This window comes from Pollachius pollachius (genome assembly GCF_949987615.1).
Source record: "Pollachius pollachius genome assembly, chromosome: 18".
In the NCBI taxonomy this organism is placed as follows: Eukaryota; Metazoa; Chordata; class Actinopteri; order Gadiformes; family Gadidae; genus Pollachius; species Pollachius pollachius.
Window position 1 is genome coordinate 7,225,059 of NC_136951.1, and position 7,106 is coordinate 7,232,164.

Here is a 7,106-nt window from a genome sequence, read left to right on the forward strand (position 1 = left end):
AAATCTAGTCCAGACATAGGTATGCAGCAGATCTGTGGCTGGTTGTGTCTTGCAGGCACAGCTATGAAGAATAACCAGGAATCATCCAGCCACCAGATCAAAGCCATGCTTCCAGGGAAACAGAAATATATACTGAGACGGAAACGCATAAAAAGAATAACAATAATAGGTCAAAAAAAAAAATGATGCAATTTGCCAGAGTCGAAATACGTAGAACATGAGGGATTTAGGAAACGATACACAGAAACAGGCCAAGAAACAGGTGATAAAGGAGTTGGATGAAAGGAGTTGATTAAAACAGTGTTTGGACGTGTGCTTGGATGAACACGCGGCTGTGCGTGGCAGTGAGAGTTGTTTGTTGACATCTTACATGTGTGGAGCAACAAGAAGAAGAAGGAGAAGCAGCTGAATGAACAGCATAAATAAATAATATTTAAAGTAATAAATAAGTGAAAACCGAATGTTGCTGTTTTACTCTTTTTTTTTCTTCAGGTTATGCATGTAAAGTCATGCATATTTCAGATAATAAAACATACATGTTGATGGTTGTTAACATGTCCTTACATACTTATTTGACAGGATGTGTGATGCATGTCAGCTGACTAAAACTGAAAGTATGTGTAATTACAGGTTTTTACACTTATTATCCTGGACCTCTAAGGTGCAGTTAGTGCTGTTAAGATCCGAAGAGGTCACACTTTTTTTCAACATAAACGATGAGGACAACTACAGAATCTTTACTTTCAGCTTAGTGAAAGTACGCTTTCAGCTTAGCACCACCAACTTTTACACCACTGAAAACAAAGATATTCTTAGACAGGGTTTTAGAAAAATGCCAAAAGCAAAACACAACAGAACACCTAGCATCCTTAAACTCATATATAACAATAGGATGTCAGCCCCAAGACATGCATACAAAGTATGCATGTGGTAACCTAACCGAGCCATTGGCAGGGTAACCCAGGGCAGTACCTTTCTGTTCAGTATCCCCCGCCCATCCACACCCGCTCCATTTAAATCCAACAGCAGCCATCCCAGAAGAAGATACCATCCACCCAGACACTGCATGATGGCAGATCCACACTCACACAGGATCTGTCTGGGGTTCAGGTACACACACTGTCTTTGTACAGACAGGCAGACTTCAGAACGGTAGGTTGATCCAAACATGAAGACACACCCACACCTTCTAACCTGGTTTTGGGCTTTTTTTTTTAAAACACACTGTGATGCCCTTGCTACACAGACTATCAATCAATCTGATGTAAGGAGCGCCTGTGACATGAGCCCAAGGGCGGTCCTCACAACCTGTAGTTTCTCCAAAGTGTTTTGGAGTATGAGGGATTGGACCCAGACAGACGCCAGATAGAAAGATAGATGGATAAATAGATGTGGAAATAAGTAAAGTAGTTGTTAAGTAGTTAAGTAGTTGTTTTCATTGGCATACACATCTTGTGACTGCAGGATTCACCAGAAATATGAATCATACCCTTGAGGACTTGCAAATGGATGAGTCAGCTCAAACATTTTAAAGGGAATATTATCAAATAAACTAGATAGATGCATAAACTATAGCCGCTTCCTAGACTGAACGATTATTCCAGTTCCCAAATATTTATACCAATTTGTGTTGAACAATATAACACAGAGCAAGACACAAGCTTGGATCTCCAAATCAGAAAATGACTAAACAAAAAGGATAACCTTTATCAAACTAGATTGAGAGTGACAACAAGCATCAAATTGATGGCACGATACAGCGACCACAGTAATCCAAAATAGCAATTTGGAGACATCAGTTTTGTATTTGAGAATGACTTCCCAATGTGTAGGAAACTGCTGGATGGCGGCAGAGAGATGGAGCAGGGACCATGGATGACAGAGATTCATGATTAGATACATGGCAGAGAGACAGAGAGGAGAACGACAGAGGGAGAGAAAGAGAGAGAATTATAGCGAGAAAGAGCAAGAGAGATAATCCTGATCAGATACATGGCAGAGAGACAGAGAGGAAGAGAGATAAAGAGATAGAGATAGAGATAGTGTGATTCATGTTCAGATACATGGCAGAGAGAGGGAGACCGAGAGAGAGATAGAGAAACATGATCAGATTTATGGCAGAAAGACAGAGAGATATAATGTCTGAGATGGACAGAAGGAGAGAGGTTGGAAGAGCAAGAGAGGGAATAGAGAAGAAAGAGAGATCAGGGAAGGGCGGGAGACAGAGTTCTGACTAGAAGTAAATACAGAGATAATATATTGAGTAATGATAGAGTGCAAATTGAGGCAGAGACAGAAAGAGAGCAAGAGAGATTACGAAAGAAAGATAAAGAACAAATAGAAAGGGTGATAGATAATTCCGTCTCAGCCCCTAACACCACAAAAAACAAAAACTCTCAGGGGAGGAGGGATGAGCCACACTGGAACCACATGGATCCCATGCTGGGGTGGAGGGGGGACTGCGGCCCCCCCAGTGCAGAAAGGCTCCACACGGAACCGCCGCAGCTCAGACACAACCCCGAGGATCATTCACCACCACAACATACCGGAGGCTGGCCCGATTTATCATCCACTGCGAGAAGGACAGGACAGTACAGGGGTGGGGCAGTGGGCCTCCTCTGGTGCTCCCCTCTGAATCAGAGGGCCGGGGGGGAATGACTTAACGTCTACAATGAGCAAACAATGAGGAGAGGTGGTCTGGCATGGAGCGCCGTCGGTCTAGATAATTGGGAGTGAAAGAGAGGTCAATATGGGGCGGCGTATAAGATGCCATGATGGCCACAGGGCAGATGTTACAAATATGTTTTTGGAAACTGCATAACGGATTTCTCCTCGTTAAACCCAACACATCTATTTCCCAACCACACGATTAAATACCTTCCAGAGCTTCTTCCCTTCTGAGGGAGTGTCTGTCATAGCTTGAGTCGGGGGCCTTGGTGCTAGGGTGGGGACTCTCCAGGACATCCTCCCCTCCCCAGCTCTGGGTTGATTAAAGATGGGAGGCTGGTTCAGAGTGAGGGGGTGGTGGGTGTGATGTGGGATGTGGGTAAGCTCAGTTGCTAATGAAGCGTTTTTTTTGTGACCTACATGACCTAGTAGCACGTTGTGTTCGACATGGCTGAGTGATCGTTACCGTTTTGAGGCCGTGTCTAAACAACGGCATGAAGGAGGAATTAAATGATACACCTAAGCAGGTCGAGGCTTGAGGGATCGTCTATGCTGGAAAGTGACACAAGTCACTTGAATTGCTCTGAATTGCTCTGAATTGACCACACTTTAAAAGTCAAGACTCATTGGCTTTCTTTTCTTTTACTCTTCAGGCTCCGTTCCCATTCTCCCTGGTCTACCATGTCAAGACGGAATTTCCTTCCAGAGTTACTGGATGTTGGTTCTAGATCTGCCAAACTACTTAATATTGACATTACCGTTCTTGTGCACATCTTTATTCCACAGAGATTTTTTTATTCTTACTCACTTAATCCTTATATTTAATTATTTAAATTTAGAGTAGACAACTTATTTAAGAATATGTTTTGTCATATTTTTGGAAATTCTCTTTTCTGAATCTTAAACTCGCGATGTCTATGCCTCATGCCCTAATGGCCAATAAACGCTTAGGGGGGCAGGCCGCAATCCTCTGCACTGAAAGAGGACGTTAGCCGTCACCTGACAAAAGCCTTTACTAGAACTGGGGATGAGGTTGACAGGTATCCCAGCAGATCTCCTGTGTGCCCAACCCCCTGCCCTGCCTAGCCCTCTGCCCTGCAGGGTCGATGAAGAAGGATGCGGTCATGAGATAGGGTCTACCTTCTCCTGATAACGCCTGGAGATATTTATCAATGTGCCTCTACACCATTTACATAACCCTTGCTCTCTCGGGATCATTCGTCACTTGTTCTCACGCGATCATTTAGAATCTGAACTATCTATCACTCTGTCTACCATTAGCTTATATCTCTCCATTATTTACATTTCCTTCTCTCTCTGTCATGTATGCCTCTCTCTCACTCCTTCTTTATCTTTCTCCATTTACCTCTCTCCACCATACCCCTCTCTCTCTCTCTCTTCACCATTACACCTCTCGCTCTTTACCATTACCTCTCTCCCTCTGGTTTCTTAAAAGTAAACAGATAACATCATACTAAAATCACCATAATCGGGTAAGAACTCCAACAAACAGAACAATCTGTTCCTCTGTGTTCCCTTCGCTGATTCACTCGTCCCTTTGGTTGTTTCTTTCGAATGATGCATGTCACATCACCAACACTCAGCGGGGCCAACACGCGGCTATAGCTCAGCTAAAGTAGCGCTATGCTAGAGTCGTGCTATTCCTTGGGGCGTCTGGGATGACTGTGTGGAGGATTGTGTTGGAGAGCTACACGCTCTACCCTGCCCACGCAATTAAACATTTCTGCTGACTGAAGCCAACCCGCCAGCAGTATAGAGTATTGGACAGAAAGACAAAGTGTGTCATAAAAGGGTCACAAAGGAGGCTTTGTGATTGGTTGGTGTAGGAAAGTATTATTTTATGAAAATGCAAACAGGTCATAGGAGACAGAGGATGGAACAACTTACACAATATATAGTACGGGATGGGGAAGGCGGGAAAAGTGCTGGGCTGCCAAAACGGACAGCTACAAGGTAAGGGTTGCAGCCCCTGGCTTGACATTGTTTTTTGACCCCAAGGGCTGTCATAATGTTTTCATTAAGTATTGCGTGTGTGTGTGTGTGTCTTCACGCGAGCATGTGAATTGCTCTAGCCATGACAACAAAGGACGAATTGATTGGCTAACCGCATAGATAGACGCATCTTTTCATTGGACCTCTCAAACTATCAATAGCGGCACATCTTTCTCCCTCTGTATGCAAAATAGTGGGGATAGTAGACCCATCAAATGTGTAATCAACCACCAAATATGTGTGTCTTGTGCCAGGAAAACAAAGGCAAGCGTCAAAGTGGAAACCTTAATCTTAATCTCTCCATCTCATAAAAACATCAGTAGAGACAATGTACAGATATAGACTGTATCTGTAGTCAGCCTGCAGCTCTGGCAGAAGCAAACAGTGCCAGCTTGATCTTCACGAGACACTGCATGGGCCCTGATGGACGAGCAGCGCCATGGGACATGTCAGAGTGATGGATGGACCTCTGGTTTCTAGTTCCCAGCAGATGAGCTGCCTGCATGGACGTTAGGTCCAGAGGGGGTGTGAGAGGAAACCGGCTGGCTTGCAAAAGCACATGGAAAGCATGGACCACTGCAAGCCACGGGCGTGCGTCTCTCTCCCTCCCTTTCGTTGAAAGAAGTGTTTTTAAAATGGCAACGTTTCTTTGGAGGTTTCGTTTGTGTTATTTATGTTAGGCGCTCTCCAAGCCAACCGCAGGGCGAGTTCTCTGTCCAAGAATCATATAGTTTAACGGTACAGTAATGTCTTGTGTGTCACTTGATACGCGAGACATTGTGATGAATTCTCTCTTGTTATACTGACCTATATTTCTCTGTCTCTCTCTCCTGTTCCAGCGCTCTCTCTTTCTCTCTCTGTCTCTCTCGTACTACATCTATCTCACGTTATACTGATCTATAATTTTCTTTGTCTCTCTCTCGTTCTAGCTCTCTCTCCCCTTCTTGGTACATTGATATACTCTCTCCTGCTTTAGGTCTCTCTCTCTTTCATTACGCCAATATAATTTCTCTCTCTTCACTCTAGCTGTCACTCTCACTCTTGTTCCAACACGCCATGTCCTACTCTCTATCTTGCCTCTCTCTCTCTCCATCTCTCAGACCTCTGTCAAAGAGACAAACATTTAAACAATTACGTTTACAAGCCAGTAACCTTCTTCTCGAGAATAAGACAACATCCCTGCCAACTGTACTCCACATCACACTGAAGCTCCCAGTCTGTGGGTCACACGCGGTACATCTATTAGGATCACTGTGTGGCCCCGCCCACCTCAGAGCCTCATCGCTCTGGCCCTGTGATAATGTATTTAGCCAAGGTCAGTGACCTCCTGTGTGTTGTGGAACGTCTCCATCGGGGGTTTGGATGAACTGGTGGAGGGCCACGGGGCTGCACAGAGCACCTGTCTGGCGACCCGGCAGACAACGAGGTACCTTCTCAATCAGTGATGTTCTGCTTCAAAGAGCAGCGCCGGCAGACCCCAGAGAGGAGAGGGGAGAGGGGGAGAGAGGGGGAAGGAGGAGGGAGGAGGGTTCTACAATGTGAGAGTGCTTTGGGGCTTTCTTTTTTTGTTGGACTTCCCTGCAGCACACAGACATGCTGAGTGGATCCAGGCACTGAGACGGTGTAGCTGCACCAGTCCAGACGGTCAGGAGATAATCAGCCCCAGACCCAGTGGAGGGAGACGCGGTGGGACGGGGGGGAGGAGAGGGAGGGACGGGGGCAGAGACAGAGAGGGAAGGAGGGAGAAAACCGAAAAGGAATAAAAAAACGGATGAAACGCAAAGAAAAGAGACAACGGCTGCCAGACAGAAATGTAAAGAGAGCGTTGCTAGAAAGCAATAAAGCCCAAAAAAAATAATAGAGGCATGATATAATGAGACAAAACATGAAAACCAGAGGGAGAAACAGTTTAGGTTGTAATTATTCACAGACCTGAGGGAGAAACTGTGGGATAAAGGATGTTAAACATTCCCTCGCTACAGCTTTCTGCTAGTACAGAACGCGGCAGATGAACAATGTTGACGAGCGTGACATCGCAGCGACAGCGCTCGCATCACTGGCACGTTACGTCACGCACCACGGTCCCGTTCACTCCCCGAGATTGCAATCACTCTTTTCAACGTTTATGCATACATATATACTGTGTCTTAAAGAAAACCAGACCTCCCTCAGGACCTCAGACATTTTGAACACAGAGCAAAATGTAAATAGACCCAGCTATGTTTCTCTAGCTGCATGGGCGTCCATTTTAGGGTGTTTTAAAAACATGCATTCAATGCCAACCTTTCCCCCCCTTTAATCATGTGCTCATTTCTTAAAGATGGTTATAGTCTGGTCCAGTGTAAACATCCTGGCTCTGTATTTAAATACATGTGTTTTATTTGGTCTGAGAATATGTGCTGGGAAAACAAAATTGCTGTATTACT